Source organism: Acinonyx jubatus, chromosome B2 (genome assembly GCF_027475565.1).
Source record: "Acinonyx jubatus isolate Ajub_Pintada_27869175 chromosome B2, VMU_Ajub_asm_v1.0, whole genome shotgun sequence".
In the NCBI taxonomy this organism is placed as follows: Eukaryota; Metazoa; Chordata; class Mammalia; order Carnivora; family Felidae; genus Acinonyx; species Acinonyx jubatus.
In genome coordinates this window covers 110398501-110415547 of record NC_069385.1, presented here as the reverse complement: position 1 = coordinate 110415547, position 17047 = coordinate 110398501, and positions in this window count along the sequence as shown.

Below are 17047 nucleotides of genomic sequence, written 5' to 3'. Positions count from 1 at the left end.
GGTTGCCTTCATTTCTGAAAGATATTTTCACTAAGTATAGAATTCTGGGTTGACAATTTCTTTCTTCCTTTTATTTCTTGTAGTACTTTAAAGATGCCTGTCCATAGTCCTATGACTTTCATAGTTTCTCATGAGAAATATACTGTCATTCTTTTCCTTTGCTCCTCTGTATAAAACGTGCCCTTTTTTCTCTGGCTGTTTATACAATTTGCCCTTTATCATTGGTTTCCAGCAGTTGGATTATGATGTGTCTTCATGTGGTTTTTTTATGTTTCTTCTTCCTGGGTTCATTGTACCTCTGGAATCTGTTGTTTCTCTCTTTCACCAAATTTAGAAATTTGGGCAGGGGGGGAATGAATTATTTTATTTTCTTTTTTCATCATGATGAGTGTACTCTTTAATCCCCATCATCAATTTCTCCCATCCCCCCACCCCCCTCCCCTCTGGTAACCATCAGTCTGTTCTCTATAGTTAAGATTCTTGGTTTCTGTCTCTCTCTCTCTTTTCTTCCTTTGCTTGTTTGTTTTGTTTCTTAAATTCCACAGATAAGTGAGATCATATGGTATTTGTCTTTCTCTGACTGACTTATTTCACTTAAATTTGGAAAATATTTGTCTATTATTTCTTCAAATATATTTGTTATCTCCCTGCCCCAATCTGGGTGTCTGATTACTCATATGTTTGATTTCTTGATATTATCTCAAATGTCACTGATGTTCTATTTACTTTTTCCCATTCTTACTTTCTCTCTGGGCTTTATTGTGGCTGTTTTATGTTGCTGTATCTTCAGATTTACTGATCATTTCTTCTAAAGTATCTAAATCTGCTTTAAATCACATCCAGTACATTTTTAAATTTAAAATATGCATTTTTCATTTATGGAAATCACTTTTGGATCTTTTTTATAACTTCTGTTTTTCTCCTCGTAATGTTCATGTGTTTATCTTCTTGAACATGTGAGACATATGAGGAATATTATATTATCTCTTTCAATGTCCTTCTCTAAGACTAATTCCTTCACATCTCTTCATTTCAGGGTCTTTCTACAGAATGACTTTTCTCCTGATTGTGGATTATACTTTCTACTTTTTTTTAATAAGATTCTATTTTTAGGTAATCTCTAATTAAGATTAAGATTAAGCTTAAGCCCCAATGTGGGGCTCAAACTCACAGCCCCAAGATCAAGAGTCCCATGCCCTACTGACTGAGCCAGCCAGGCAACCCATCCTTTCCACTTCTTTGCATACCTTTTGTTGTTTGTTTGTTTATTTGTTTGTTTGCTCTTTATCAGGTTGAGGACATTTCTTTCTATTCCTAGTTTTCTGAAAGTAAATGAATGTTGAATTTTGTCAAATGTTTTTCTATATCTATTAACATGATCATATTGCTTCCTCTTTTTAGTTTGTTGAATATGGTGAATTAAATTGATCGGTTTTAAAATATGAAACCAACTCTGCATTCCTAAGATAATCCTCACTTTGTCATGATGTATTATCTTTTTAATATATTGTTAGGGGCACCTGGGTGGCTCAGTCGGTTAAGCGTCTGACTCTTGATTTGGGCTCAGGTCATAATCCCAGGGTCGTGGGATTGAGGCCCATGTCAGGCTCAGAGCTGAGCATGGAGTGTGCTTAAGATTCTCTCTCTCTCTCCCTCCTCCCTCTGCCCCTCTCCCTTGCTTACACACTCTCTCTCTCAAAATATAAAAATAATTTTAAAATATTGTTAGATTTGATTTACTAAAATTTGTTTAGAATTTTTGCGTCTGGGACACCTGACTGGCTCAGTCCAAACAGCCTGCAACTCTTAATCTCAGGGCGGTGAGTTTGAGCCCCATGCTGGGCATGGAACGTACTTTAAAAATTGTGTGTGCGTGTGTCTACGTTGAGGGATATCGGTCTCTAGTTTAATTAGACGCCAGACATTGTGAATCTCGCGTTGCTTGATGTTGGGAGTATGTTGCGTTCCTTTGAATAGTATTGGACTTGGTTCTGATACATAGCTAACATACTTGGAATACGATGTATGCTTCTGAGGCTTGCTTTTAAGATTTTTAGGACAGATACAGAGAAGCTGTTAGACTAAGGTTAATTTAGACCTCTACTAAGGCAATACCTTTCTGAGGACTGTACCGCACGTATGACAAGGTCTTGCCCTTCTGCCTTTTGGGAACACAAACTAATCCCTTCCCTGCGTGAGCTACAGAGCTACGCCTATAGCTCTAGTGACTATTTTCCCAGCCATTCCAGATATATGTTCTGGATATATGTTCTGGATATATGTTCAGCTCCCCCTCCCTGGGACTCTGCCCTGTAAATTCTAGCACCTCGGCCTCTTGAACTCTAAATCTGTCTTCTCAATCAGCAAGACGTCCGGGCTCTGTTTAGATTCCCTCCCCCCTGCACTAAAGCCTGGAAACTGCCTCAGGCAGGGAGCTGGGGTAATTACAGGGCTCACCTCATTTGTTTCCCTTTTCAAGGGATCGTGGTCCTGAGACGCCTTTGTCCAAAGTCTGAAAATCATTGTTTCATACATTTTGTCTGGAGTCCTACGTGTTTAAGGGCAGGGGAGTAAATCCAGCCTCTTTCACTTCATCGTGGCCAGAAGCTGAAGTCTTGTTCTGTTAATACGTTTATTTTTGGGGGCGGCGGGGAACCACGGAGCCTTCTAAGGTACAGATCCCAGGTCAGAGGCCCCTTCGCCTACATCTAAAAACAGTACTAACTAGATGTGTTACTTTGGACCAGTTACTAATCCTCTCTGTGCCTCTGTTTAGATTACTGTCAAACAGAGGAGACAAGAACAGTATTGATCCTAAGAGTTCTTGTGGCGAATGGCTAAGATTTGATAAGCTTAGCATCTAAAACAGTGCCAGGCACACAGCGAATGGGTGTTCAGTAAGTGTGGATGCTTTCGGGAACAATCAGGACCCCCCCGGGCTCCATCAATCTCCTGTCACTTTTGCTCAGAGAAAGAGGAGTCCTTCTTTATTTTTTCTAAGGCCATCATATCCCCTGGCCGATGAAGTAAAAAGATCTTTTATGGTTGTACCTTCTCTTCATTCACTTTTTTCCCCGGATTTTGTTCACCCGCCTCCCTCTTTCCACCGAGTCTTTTCCCTCAGACTAAAACATATTCCTGTCTGCTGCCTTCTAAACACAAACAAATAAAAACATTCCCTCTTCCCTACCTCCCTCCTGAGAGCCTTTCCTCTGGCTCTATTTCCGTTCACTGCCAACTTTCCTGAAAGAGGGCTCTGTACTCTCTGGTTTCTCCCCCTCACCTCATGCTCACCCGACATCTCTCCACACCCAGCTCGGCTCCCACACTGCCCTCTCACAAAGCCCAGGCCACCTTGTAGCTGCAGTGGCCACATCTTGATCCTCGGGCCACTCAACCTCCCTGGAGAATTTGACATTGGATAGATGGAGCCTCTTCTTAGGGCCTCCATGATTCAGATCCAAAATGGCCTTCAGACACGGACTAGCAGAGTCCCTGACCCAACAAGTTGCTCATGAGGCCAAAGACTCACACCCTCCTAAGAGCACGGAACTTTTCTTCTAGGCCACACTCCGGGTAGCCGATATTTAGGAAGTCTTCGCCCAGGCAGCCCTAGGCTCACTTGCAGGGCCTTCGAGGGCTTCCTCCCTCAGTGTCTCCTCTTTTTTTTTTTTTTTTTTAATCTTTATTTATTTTTGAGAGAGAGACAGAGTGCAAGCCAGGGAGGGGCAGAGAGAGAGAAAGAGGGAGACACAGAATCGGAAGCAGGCTCCAGGCTCTGAGCTGTTAGCACAGAGTCCGACGTGGGGCTCGAACTCACAAACCACGAGATCATGACCTGGGCCGAAGTCGGACGCTCAACCGACTGAGCCAGCCAGGCGCCCCTCTCAGTGTGTCCTCCTAAAGGGTGAAGTCTGATTAACGCGGGCACTGTGGGCCTGAGGGGTGACGGGGAGACTGTTTGCAGGTGAGGGGTGTGGACAGAGCTTGGCTTCATGGTTGCACCGTGCATACATGCTGATATGAGACCCTCCCTCTGCAGGACAAGCTGAAAGGGTGAAAAGAAAGGGGACAGGCCGTGAGCCAGGGGCCCTGCAAGTGTTAGGGTGGGTCCCGTTCTGCCCTCTGGCCCTCCTGAACTCCCAGACCAGCTTTCCCTGTCTCCTTCACTGACTTGGCTCCCCCTTCCATCCTCTTGGCAGAAGCTTCCCAAGGGTCAGCTTTGGTCTCCGTGCTCTACCTCCTCTGTGCCCCCCTCTTGGGTACTCACTGTGCAGCAAAGTAGTTCAGCACCTACGCACCTGCCTCTCCCTCCGGATGGGAGGTCCTCAAGGGAAGGCTGCTGACTCACCTTGGTTTCCCTCGTACAGAGCTGGCTGGTACCCCGTGGGTGTTCCATCCAGATTTGTTGAATGACAAAGTGAATGAATACATGACGTTCACTCCTTTGCTCCCATGGTCTAAGTTCACCCTGCTGAGCTCGTATTTCCCCAGAGGATGGGATGAAAAGACTAAGCAGGACCTCTAGAGTCAGGCCACCAGGCTGCAAACCCCGGCTCACCACTCGGAAGCTGGATGTGCTCCAGGGAAAGTCATTCAACTTGCTCTGTGCCTCAGTCTACTCTTCTGCAAAACGGGGATAAATAACAGTACCTACTCATTTAGGATGCCATGAGGAATAAAAGAGCTAATCCGCAGGCCTCCATTTCCCTTCCTCTTTGCCTTTGCTCGTACTGTTTGTCCTACCTAGAATGCCACGGCACCATCCCGGTTTTTTAAGACCCAATTTAAACATACCACTTCCTTGCAGCCTTCCCAGATTCCCCCAGCCTCGTGCCTCCTCCCCAGCTAAACAGCCATGACATGCTGCCTGAAGGCCACAGTCCTACTCTGCCTCAGGTTCTGGTTATGCCCGGCTATGTCCCACTCTCCCCCTTGGAGAGCTTCTGGAGGGCAGGGCCTCAACAGTTGGTGCTTTTTTTTTTCTTAGTTTTTTTTTTCTTTTTTTTCTTTTTTAATGTTTGTTTATTTTTGAGAGAGAGACAGAGACAGAGAGCGAGCAAAGGAAGGCAGAGAGAGAGGGAGACACAGAATCTAAAGCAGGCTCCAGGCTCTGAGCTGTCAGCACAGGGCCCGAGGCAGGGCTTGAACCCATGAACCGCGAGATGTGACCTGAGGCAAAGTCGGATGCTTAACTGACTGAGCCACCCAGGTGCCCCAGGTTTTTTTTTTTCTTTTGAGAGAGAAAGTGTATTTGTGTCCCAGCACGTGCGAGCAGGGGAGGGGCAGAGGGAGAGGGAGAGAGAGAATCGCAAGCAGGCTCCATGCTCAGAGAGGAGACCACCCCAGGGCTCGATCTCACAAACAGGAGATCGTGACCTGAGTGAAAATCAAGAGGCGGGCCCTTAACCGGCTGAGCCACCCAGTTGGTGCTTAATGAATACTTATTGAATAGATGAATGAATGAACGACTGAATGCATAGTTGCAGGGTATTTCAGATACTCTGACAGTATTTTTTAAATTAACTTGTTTTATTTTTTATTTTTTAAAATTTACATCCAAATTAGTTAGCATCTAGTGCAACAATGATTTCAGGAGTAGATTCCTTAGTGCCCCTTACCAGTTTAGCCCATCCCCCCTCCCACAACCCCTCCAGTAACCCTCTGTTTGTTCTCCATATTTATGAGTCTCTTATGCTTTGTCCCCCTCCCTTTTTTTAATTTTTTTTTTTAACGTTTGTTTATTTTTGAGACAGAGAGAGACAGAGCATGAACAGGGGAGGGGCAGAAAGAGAGGGAGACACAGAATCTGAAACAGGCTCCAGGCTCTGAGCTGTCAGCACAGAGCCCGATGCGGGGCTCGAACTCACGGACTGTGAGATCATGACCTGAGCCGAAGTTGGACGCTTAACCGACCAAGCCATCCAGGCGCCCCCAGACCCTGTTTTTATATTATTTTTCTTTCCCTTCCCTTATGTTCATTTGTTTTGTCTCTTAAAGTCCTCATATGAGTGAAGTCATATGATATGTGTCTTTCTCTGACTAATTTCACTTAGCATCATACCCTCCAGTTCCATCTGCGTAGTTGCAAATGGCAAGATTTCATTCTTTTTGATTGCCAAGTAATATTCCATGGTGTGTATATATATATATATATATATACATATATATATATATATATGTATATATATATATATACCACATCTTCTTTATCCATTCATCCATCGAGGGACATTTGGGCTCTTTCCATACTTTGTCTATTGTCAATAGTGCTGCTATAAACACTGGGGTGCATGTGTCCCTTTGAAACAACACACCTGTATCCTGTGGATAAATGCCTAATAGCACAATTGCTGGGTCATAGGGTAGTTCTATTTTTAGTTTTTTGAAGAACCTCCATACTGTTTTCCAGAGTGGCTGCACCAGCTTGCATTCCCATCTGACAGTATTTTTTTAAGTGTATTTACTTTGAGAAAGAGAGAGAGAGAGAGAGAGAGAGAGAGAGAGAGAGAGAGAGAGAATGCATGCAGGGGAAGAGCAGAGAGAAAGAATCCCAAGCAGGCTCCACACTGGAAGCACCAAGCCCCACGTGGGGCTTGAACTCACAAACCATGAGATCATGACCTAACCAAAACCAAGAGTCGACGCTCAACAGACTGAGCCCCCCCAGGCTCCCCACTCTGACAATATTCTGATAAATCTGCAAGAATTGTTTTTTAGGGGGGCACCTGGGTTGGTCAGTCGGTTGAGCGTCCAACTTCAGCTCAGGTCATGATCTCGCAGTTCACGAGTTCGAGCCCCGCGTCAGGCTCTGTGCTGGCAGCTCAGAGCCTGGAGCCTGCTTCGGATTCTGTGTCTCCCTCTCTCTCTGCCCCTTCCCTGCTCATGCTCTGTCTCTCTCTGTCTCTCAAAAATGAATAAACGTTAAAAAAATTTAAAAAAAAACAGAATTGCTTTTTAGGAAGATTTGAACTGAGGTGAAGCTGGCCCTCAAGAAATGGTAGAATCACCATCCGTGTGTTCTTGGCTATTGTTATCGTTAGCAAAAACTGAGTCTGCAAGGGAAAGATGCCCGCAGGCTGATTCTTTTGCAGTTAGGACGAAGTCACCTCTGCCTGTCACCACTTCCAGCCCGGCACCTGTTCTTTAGGTCAGAGGTCAAACACGGGTGTCATGGAGCTAAGCTCCCGGCAGGGCTGCGTGCCGTTCTGGGGCCAGCGGCCCCTCCTCCTTCTTCAAAACTGGCAGCTGTAGGTTGAGTCCTTATGCTCCCATTTCTCTGGCCTTCTGCCATCACATTGCGTACCTTCTCTCCAATCACAGCCAGGACAGTGTCTTCACTGGGAAGGATTTATGTGACTCGATAGGCCCACCTGGATAATCCAGAGTGATCTTCCCATGACAACAAGGCCATATCCTTTATCATATCCGCAAAGTCCCCTTTGCCATATAAGGTAACCTATTCATACATTTTTGGAACATCTTTTGGAGGGACATCATTATTCTGCCTAACACAGTTTTACACGTTGTTTTCTGTGCGGAGGCTGCCCGATCTCGTCTTCAGAGGACCTCCCCATCACCACCATAATAACAAGTCATTAGGTAGGGTTTAGCACATGCCAAGCATTGGTCTAGAACTATACATTTCTTTTTTTTTTTAATATTTACTCATTTTTGAGAAGCAGAGCATGAGTGGGGGAGGGGCAGAGAGAAAGGGAGACAGAGGATCTGAAGCAGGCTCTGAGCTGACAGCAGACAGCCCAACGCGGGGCTCGAACTCACGAACCGTCAGATCATGACCTGAGCCGAAGTCAGACGCTCAACCAACTGAGCCACCCAAGCGGCCTGGAGGACCGACTACACATTTCTTAACTGATTCAGTCTTCACAAATTCCTTATGAGGCTCCCCGCACCTTAAGCATGGGCTGCGCACGGTGACTTCCTTCCAAAACGCGCAGTCGAGAAGGAGGCGATAACTTCCCAGTAGAGAAACCGGAGAAAGCAGGACCTCAGCCAGGTGACCTAGGGCAACACCCATAGTCATCAGTCACACTGATTGCATACAATATTGACATGCCACGATGGGAAGGGAACTTCACCCCTGTGATCATCCACCTTTCCTGAAATCCATAATCCCAGTTTGATCATGAGAAAAAAGCAGACAAATCCCATAAAGGGGCATCCTACGATACAACTCACTCGTACACCTCAAAATTGTCAAGATCCTCAAAAGCAAGAAAAGTCTAAGAAATTGCCACAGCCAAGAGGTGCCTAAGGAGACATGCCAACTAAGCGCAATGTAGTATCCTGGGTGGAACCCTGATGCATAGAAAGCACATTAGGTAAAAGCTAAGGAAGTCTGAATAAACTGCGAGCTTTAGTTGATTACAGCTCATCGATATTGGTTGATTAATTGCAAGAAATGTTAACAACGGAAAAAGCTGGCCAGGATATATAGGGGAATGCTGTGCCAGCTTCTCGATTTTTCTACAAATCTGAAAATTCTCTAAAAAATAAAGTCTGTTATTGAAAGATAAATAAATAATTTCAGAAAACCCTACAAGATTGGTGCCAGTGCTGTCCCCATTTTACAGATTAGAAACGAAGGCACAAAAAATAACTCGTCCTGTAAGTGATGGGGCCAGGAGTTGAAGCCAGGATTCTGCCTCTGAAGTTCATGCTCTTAACCACCATATTTTTCTGCTTCTCTAGGGGCTGTCCAATCTCTCCTCTTAGTCCAGAAGTTCCCCCAAGGTCAGGATCTGTCTCTCCCCCAGACTAGGAGGAAGACTGTGCTTCTCTGCCTTAAGGGACAAGGACTATATTTTCTGCCAGACTGAACCAGCTCCTGGTCACTGGGCACATCCAATGTCAAGATATGTCCTACGTTTGGGGGGAGAGACCCATGTTTTTTTTTTTAATTCTTTAAATTTTTTTTTTTAAGTTTAGGGTGCCTGGGTGGCTCAGTTGGTTAAGCAACCGACTTCGGCTCAGGTCATGATCTCACGGTTGGTAAGTTCGAGCCCCGTGTCTGGCTATGTGCTGACAGCTCAAAGCCTGGAGCCTGCTTCGGATTCTGTGCCTCCCACTCTCTCTACCCCTCCCCTGCCCACACTCTGTGTCTCTCTGTCTCTCAATAATAAATAAAAACGTTAAAAAAAATTTTTTAAGTTTATTTAGAGAGAGAGAGAGAGCAGGGAAGGGGCAGTGAGAAGGGGAAAGAATCCCAAGCAGGCTCCACATGGTCAGCTCTCTGAACCCGATGCGGAGCTCGAACTCACAAACCATGAGATTGTGACCGGAGCGGAAATCAAAAGTCGGACGCTTAACCGACTGAGCCGCCCAAGGTGCCCCTAGACCAGTGCTTTTTAAGCAGAGCACTTTTGCACCCCCAGGGAACATTTGTCAACGTCTGGAGATATTTTGGGGTTGTCACACCCCGGGGGAGTGCTACTTGGCTTTTAGTGGGTAGAGACCAGGGCCGCTGCTAAGAATCGCGCAATGCCCAGGACAGCCTCCCGAAACATTGTCTGGCCCCACGATGTCAAGTGCCAAGTTTGAGAAACCCTGTGATAGACCCCACTTCTAATACTCACGTCCATTGCCCTCAGCCAGTCATATGTGTCTCCCCACGTGTGCCGATTTCTGATTTGCGAAATCCCGCCCACCATGAACTTACTGGTGACTCTGGTGGAGAGCTCCACTCTGGGGAAACAGGAGGGAGGGCCCAGCGCAGGGCCACCTGCTCCTCTCCTCCAGCCGCTGCCTAGATGACCTACCCTCCATCATGGCCCTTTGGGCAGAGCCGCCAGGATGCCCCTATTTCCTGGGGCAGAAGTAACCGGCAAGGTCATGCTGAGTCAGCCCTTCTCGGCCTCCGCTCCAGGAACACATGGGGACTGGAAGGAGGCATCCACACGGTGGCTCAGAGCTTGCTTGGGGCAGCCGCACCGGGAGGCGTGGCGGCTGCCGAGTCAGCCCGGTCTTCACCCCACAGCCTTCCAGAGGTTTGCCAGACGGGCATGTCATGGCAGCCGGGGCCCTTTGGGCAAGTTACGACTTTCTGGACCTTGGTTTCTTTGTACGTTAAGAACGAACATTCACGCTCTCTATTTGCGAGAGGACGCAATAGTCAGGGAGGACATTTGTACTGAGCGCTGACACCGGTTCTGGTTCCAGGCGCAGCAGCAAGTGTGGGGAACAAACAGCACCCTGTCCTCATAGAGGTCAGACTGTGGCAAGGGGAGACAGAAAATACGCAGGGAAACGGCATCTATTCCTGGTGGGGACCCGCAGGGGCTACATGGCACGCCAGTTCTCTTCTTGTTGGCCCTCAGCCTCCTCTCCCCTTCCCCCTGCACCCCCTCCCCCCCTTCCCCCCCTTCTGTGCTCAGCAAGTGCTGGTGGCCTGAAAACGTTTCCCAAACTCCAGTTAGGTTCTGCCAGTGGGAAGAGCTGGTGAGAGAGGGGAAGGGAGAAGCGGCTTTATCTGCTTCTTCAGGGGACTCCCGCACTGGCAATAGCGGTGGCCACAGTGGGAGTCGCTGCCTCAGCGTGGCGGTGGGGGGGGGGGGGGGGGGCTGCAGTTCCTTGGATGCTGTTCAGGGGCAGTGGTAGCACTTCGAGCTGCTCAACATGAAATGCAGGCTGTGGGCTCCAGCCCAGGGACGTTAGCAGCTTCCTCGCCTCTGAGCACTGCCTCCTCCTTTCCAAGACGTCTGTGACCCGTTCCCTGTACTCAACCCCCTTCTGCTTGCAGCCCCTAGAATGGTTTCTGCTTTCCTGACTGGACGCTAATTGTTACCGAGGGCAATAAGTGAGACGATACGGTGAAAATGCTTTTTTTTTTTTTTTAATTTTTGAGTTTGTTTATTTTGAGAGAGAGACGGAGGCAGGGAGGAGCAGAAAGAGAGAATCCCAAGCAGGGGCTCGAACCCACGAGCCGTGAGATCACGACCTGAGCTGAAACCAAGAGCCGGGCGCTCAACTGACGGAGCCACCCAGACGCCCCCCCCCCCCCCCGCCCCGCCAAATGCTTTGTTTTATTACTGCAAGGCCCAGAGCAGAAGGGAAACCCCAAACCCAAACCCAAACTCTCAGTGACTTACTTGCCCCTTAGAGGGATTCTGACATGTTCCCACCCATCAGCTAGACTGCTTTAGGCCAGACCACCTGCCACCCCAGTGGTAGGCCATGGGCATCTTCAGGGACCAGGATACACAAATACCCCCTCTAAACTCTACACCCCCTTCACTCCTACTACCTTCTTCACCCCCCACAGTCCCGTTATAGTCTCATGGCTATGTAGAAGTTCGCTCTTTCTTTCTTCTCTTTCTTTCAAACATATATATGTTTAATTATGAATAATTAATATATTAATATAAACATATTAATATAATATTTTAGAGACAGAGAGAGAGCACGAGCATGAGCAGGGGAGGGGCAGAGGGAGAGAGAGAGAGAATCCCAAGCAGACTCCATGCTCAGCACCGAGCCCAACACGGGGCTCGATCTCACAAATCGTGAAATCATGACCTGAGCCAAAATCAAGAGTCTGACAACCGACTGAGCCACCCAGGCACCCCTAGAAGTGCTTTCTGATTACCTGCCTCAATCCCACTCTCTATGCCTTCCTTCTATTTTGCTTTCTCTGTTCTCTTCAATAATATCAAGATTGCCCTCAAAGGCCTACAGACGCAGAACATGGCCACACAGGTGGATACGATCTTTGCTCCCTTACCTCCAAATACCACTGCCTGCAGGTGCCTGAACCGCCACCCCAGAGTGGTCCTTCCGATTTAAGTCAGATAAGCTTTTAATGAGGTTCTCTGGGAGTCCATGAATCTCCCAAACAGACAAGGCTGTCTGTCAATCACATATATTCCTTCAGGAAGAGGAGTACATCATTGCCTCCAAAGTGGGATTCGGGAAGGAATGCCTAATTATATTTACTTCTATTTGTCTCAGATTCATTCATATTTACTTTTTGTCTCACATTTTTTACTTTTGTTTTTTTAATTTTTATTTATGTATTTATTTATTAATTTATTTAAAGAGAGAGAGAGAAAGAGAGAGAACAAGCATGAGCGTTAGAGGGGGAGAGTGAGAGAGAGAGAGAGAGAGAGAGAGAGAGAGAGAGAATCTTAAGCAGGCTCTACACCCAGCAAGGAGCCCATTGTGGGGCTTGACCTCATGACCCTGCCATCATGACCTGAATGGCACGAAACCAAGAGTCGGATGCTTAACCGACTGAGTTACCCAGGTGTCCCTATTTATTTTTTTAAGACTTTATTTTTAAGGAATCTCTATACCCAACATGGAGCTTGAACTTACAGCCCTGAGATCAAGAGTCACGTGTTCTACTGACTGAGCCAGACACGCAGCCCCCTTTCTACTTTTCTACTTGGATGATGATTCTTACATACATGTTATATTAAGTCTGTAGCACAGGCATATAATTTGTAAGTAAAGAGACACACATCGGGATTGATGCTCAAGTTTTTAGGGGCGCCTGGGTGGCTCAGTCGGTTAAGCGGCCGACTTCGGCTCAGGTCATGATCTCGCGGTCCGTGGGTTCGAGCCCCGCGTCAGGCTCTGTGCTGACAGCTCAGAGCCTGGAGCCTGTTTCAGATTCTGTCTCCCTCTCTCTGACCCTCCCCCATTCATGCTCTGTCTCTCTCTGTCTCAAAAATAAATAAATGTTAAAAAAAATTTTTTTTAATTTGCCCTGTCAAAACAGTTTGGAAGAAGAAGGGCTGAGACAGACGCTTGTACACCAATGTTCACCGCAGCGTTGTCTAAAGCAGCCACAAGACAGAAACAACCTGAATGTCCCTCAGTACGTGAATGGGTAACCAAAATGTGGTCTATCCATACGGTGGAATATTATTCAGCCATTAAAGGAGTGAGGTTCTGATATATGCTACAATATGAATGAACCTTGATGGGGCGCCCGGGTGGCTCAGTCAGTTAGGCGTCTGACTTTGTCTCAGGTCATGATCTCACGGTTCGTGAGTTCGACCCCGCGTCGGGCTCTGTGCTGACAGCTCAGAGCCTGGAGCCTGCTTCCGATTCTGTGTCTCCTTCTCTTTCTGTCCCTCCCCCACTCACACTCTGTCTCTCTCTCAAAAATACAGATTAAAAAAAAAAAGTTATGCTAAGTAACATAAGCCAGACTCAAAAAGACAAATCTTGTATTCATTTCACTTACATGAAATATCTAGAATAAGCCAATTCGTAGAGACAGAAAGTATATCAGAGGTTATCAGGGGTAGGGGGGGAAGAAAGAACAGGGAATATTATGGGTTAAATTGCATCTCCCCAACCCAAAATGATGTGCTGAAGTCCTAATCCCTGATACCTGAGAATGTGACGTTATTTATTTGGAAATAGGGTCCGTGCAGATTGAACGAGGTGGAGGTCATAGGGGGGGCCCTAACCCAATATGACTGGTGTTCTTATAAAGGGGGGCAATTGGACTCAGAGACACACATACACAGAGGGGAGACGATGTGAATTCGGAAGAAGAAGGCCATGTGACCGGATCCATGTGTGTCCAAGCAAAGGAATGCCAAAGACCGCAAGTAAACACCAGAGGCTAGAAGACGCAAGGAAGGAGCCTTGCCCAGAGCTGTCAGAGAGAGCGTGGCTTTGTGGACACCTTGATTTCAGACTCCTAGCCTCCAGAACTGTGGGGACGATAAACCGCTATTGTGTTAAGCCTCCTAGTTTTTGGTACTTTGTCATGACCACCCTAGGAAGCAAACCCAGGGAGTTATAGCTTAGGAGTTACAGAATTTCTGTTCAGAGTGATGAAAAAGCTCTGGAAATAGATAGCGGTGATGCTGGCACAACATTTCGAATGTAATGAATGCCAGCGAATTGCACGATTAAAAATAATGTGACAATTTTTTTGTGTTATATATATTTTACCACAACTTAAAGCAACTAATAACGTAATATACACCAAATCATTGAATTGTACGTTTTTTCAAATGTTTATATATTTTTGAGAGACAGAGCATGAGCGGGGGAGGGGCAGAGAGAGAAACACACACAGAATCCGAAGCAGGCTCCAGGCTCTGGGCTGTCAACACAGAGCCCGACGCGGGGCTCGAACCCACGACTGCGAGATCACGACCTGAGCCGAAGTCGGCCGCTTAACCAACTGAGCCACCCAGGCACCCCAATCAATACAGCCACTTTGGAAGAAGTTTGGCAGTTTCTTACAGAACTAAAATACTCTTACCATACAATGTAGCAATCACAGTCCTTGGTATTTACCCAAATGAGTTGAAAATTTATGTCCACACAAAAACCTGTACATGAACATTCATGACATTCTTGAAGAGGCAAAACTTGAAGAGGATAGTGGTGCTCAGGGTTTTAGGGCAGTGAAACAACTCTGTCTGATGCCACAGTGGTGGATATATGCTCATTATACATCTGTCCAAACCCATGGAACATGCACCACCAAGAGTGAACCCCGATGTGAACTCTGGACTTGGGGTGATATACGGGTATATGGTAGATGGGACCTCCCTGTACTTTGTGCTCAGTTTCGCTGTGAATTTGAAACTGCTCTAAAAAATCCTGGGGCGCCTGGGTGGCTCAGTCGGTTGAGCCTCCGACTTCAGCTCAGGTCGTGATCTCGCAGTTTGTGGGTTCAAGCCCTGCGTCGGGTCCTGGGCTGACAGCTCAGAGCCTGGAGCCTGCTTCGGGTTCTGTGTGTGTGTCTTTCTCTCTCTGCCCTTCCCCCACTCATGCTGTCTTCCTCTCTCTCTCAAAAATAAGTAAACATTAAAAAAAATTTTTTTAAATCCAAAATCTGGCACTGTCCAGAAAAATTTTAACAGGTCAATTTATCATTGTTATAAAGTTAAATTACTAAAAAAAAAAAAAAAAAAAAAAAAGTTTGGAGGTCACGGCAAGAGGACATTTATATGTGGATAACAGCTCAGAGTTAACTCACCATAGGGATGACGGCGAAGGGATGGAGGGGAAGAAGTTCTATGTGAGAGTGAAGCAGCAGTGATGACCCAAGCCACCTCCTTTCTCCCGGGGAAGATGGCACCTGCGGAGGGTCGCGGGGCTAGGGCAAGTTGCGTAACCTCTCTGTGCTTTGGTTTCCCCATGTGTGAAATGGGGGCAATACCGGTATTAGCATTAATCGATATTTACTATTTGGAACATTAAACCGGGGAACTAACGCACAGTGCTGTTCATTGTGCCTGTCGCATGGGAAGCACTTGTGTATCACCCGGAACAGCAACCCCGGGGCCCTCTGAACGCCCCCCCCCCCCCCCCCCGCCGCACCTGCTGCGGAGAAAGCGTTGGGGAGGGAAGTGTCGGCAAGAGAGTTAACTTTTACTGAGAGACAACCATGTTGTACTGGGCGCTCACTCAATCCCCCCCCACCCCGATTGTGAGGTGGGAACTCTCCTCCCAGAACTGGACACTCAGAAAGTTGCAGAAGCAACTTAGAAGCTCAGTGGAAGCGACCGAACCAAGATGCACATCGGGTCTCCATGACACCCAACCAACTCATTTCCACTCTGCCAAGTGCCCGGGTACCCCGATTACCAATGAGACAGAGGAGAGGTGCAGAGGGTCGTGTCTCCCTATTCGGCAAGCCGCTTGGAGGTGACAGACACATCATGAAGAATATCACAGTTCCCTCCACGTGCTAAAGGCTGTGCCTGGAATGGAATGAGCACTGCATGTGGCCTCAGAAAATGTGGCACAAGTCCCAGCTACATCCACTACTAGTTGTGTGGCCATGAGCAGGTCACTTTACCTGGGCCTCCGTTTCCTCGTCTGTAAAATGGGCATAATAACTAGGCAGACGGCGCGGATTTTGAAGGAAGCAACAAACCTAGAAATGTCTAGCAAGGGGATGGCATACAGGACATACCCAGTGCGCGTTTACTGAATGTGACCTACCACCAAGAACAGAAGAGAGGCCTGGGGGACAGAATCAGGCCTGGGGTCCAAGCTCACATGGCATCTCTTTCAGGAAGGCGTGGATCAGAGCTCCATTCTCCACACGGTGCCCATCAGGGAGGGAGCCAGGGAGGGGAGCTGGAGGTTCTCAGTTCCAATCCGGCAGCCCCCACTGCACACAAACACACCCTCTTCTACACAGCCCTCTGCCGGGAGGTTGCGCCACAGTGTCCCGTCCCCCATTCCCCCGGGCACAGCAGAGACCACAGCTGCGATCCAGCTGCGGAACCGGGCCCAGCCGCTCCCGACTGGCCTTGAGCCAGAGACAGGAAGCCGGGAAGAATTGTGCATGGCTGCCGGACACTGGAAAAGGGTGGACACCAGGGGCTGAGCCCGGGCCAGACTTGTGAGCGCATTGTGTAGAAAGGACTAGATGGGAGAGCTCCATGGGGTCATGGTCACCCTTCATTGCCCGGAGGGCTCTGGGTGGGGGGAGGGGATTTGATAAGCCCCAGGAGGCTGGAAGGAGCACTGGTTTGGGAGTCTAGACACCCGGGATTTAGTAAGATTTTTCAACCCATTCACTGTGTGACATGCAATCCACCCCTTCCCCCTCCGGCCTCTTGGGAAACTGATCTATTGAGCTCTCTGTGGCAGACGCCCTCCAGGGAATACACTGGCAGATGAGACAGAGTCCCCTCTCTCCCGGAGCTTTCCTCCTGCCGATAAACAAACACGTGGAAGAGAACACATGGCGAAAAGGTCGTGAAGAAAAAGAAAGTGGTGTGAGGGGGCAGTGAGGGGTCCCGGACGGCCTCTGAGAAGGTGACACAAGCAGAGGAGACGTGGAAGTGAGGAAGGGGGCCGTGTGGAGATCTAGGGGAAGCACATTCTGAGCAGGGAGTGGAGCAAGAGCAGAAGCCCTGAGGCCAGCACGTGAGGCAAGGAGAAAACACGAACTCAGGAAGCAGCCAGGCTGGAAGAGAATAAGCGAGGGAGACTAGGCTGGTGGTAGGAAGAACCCATCTCACGGAGCCCGGAGGCCACTGTTAAGCACTCGGCATTTTACTCTGAACCGATCAGTGGGCCCCAGGAGAGCCAGGCC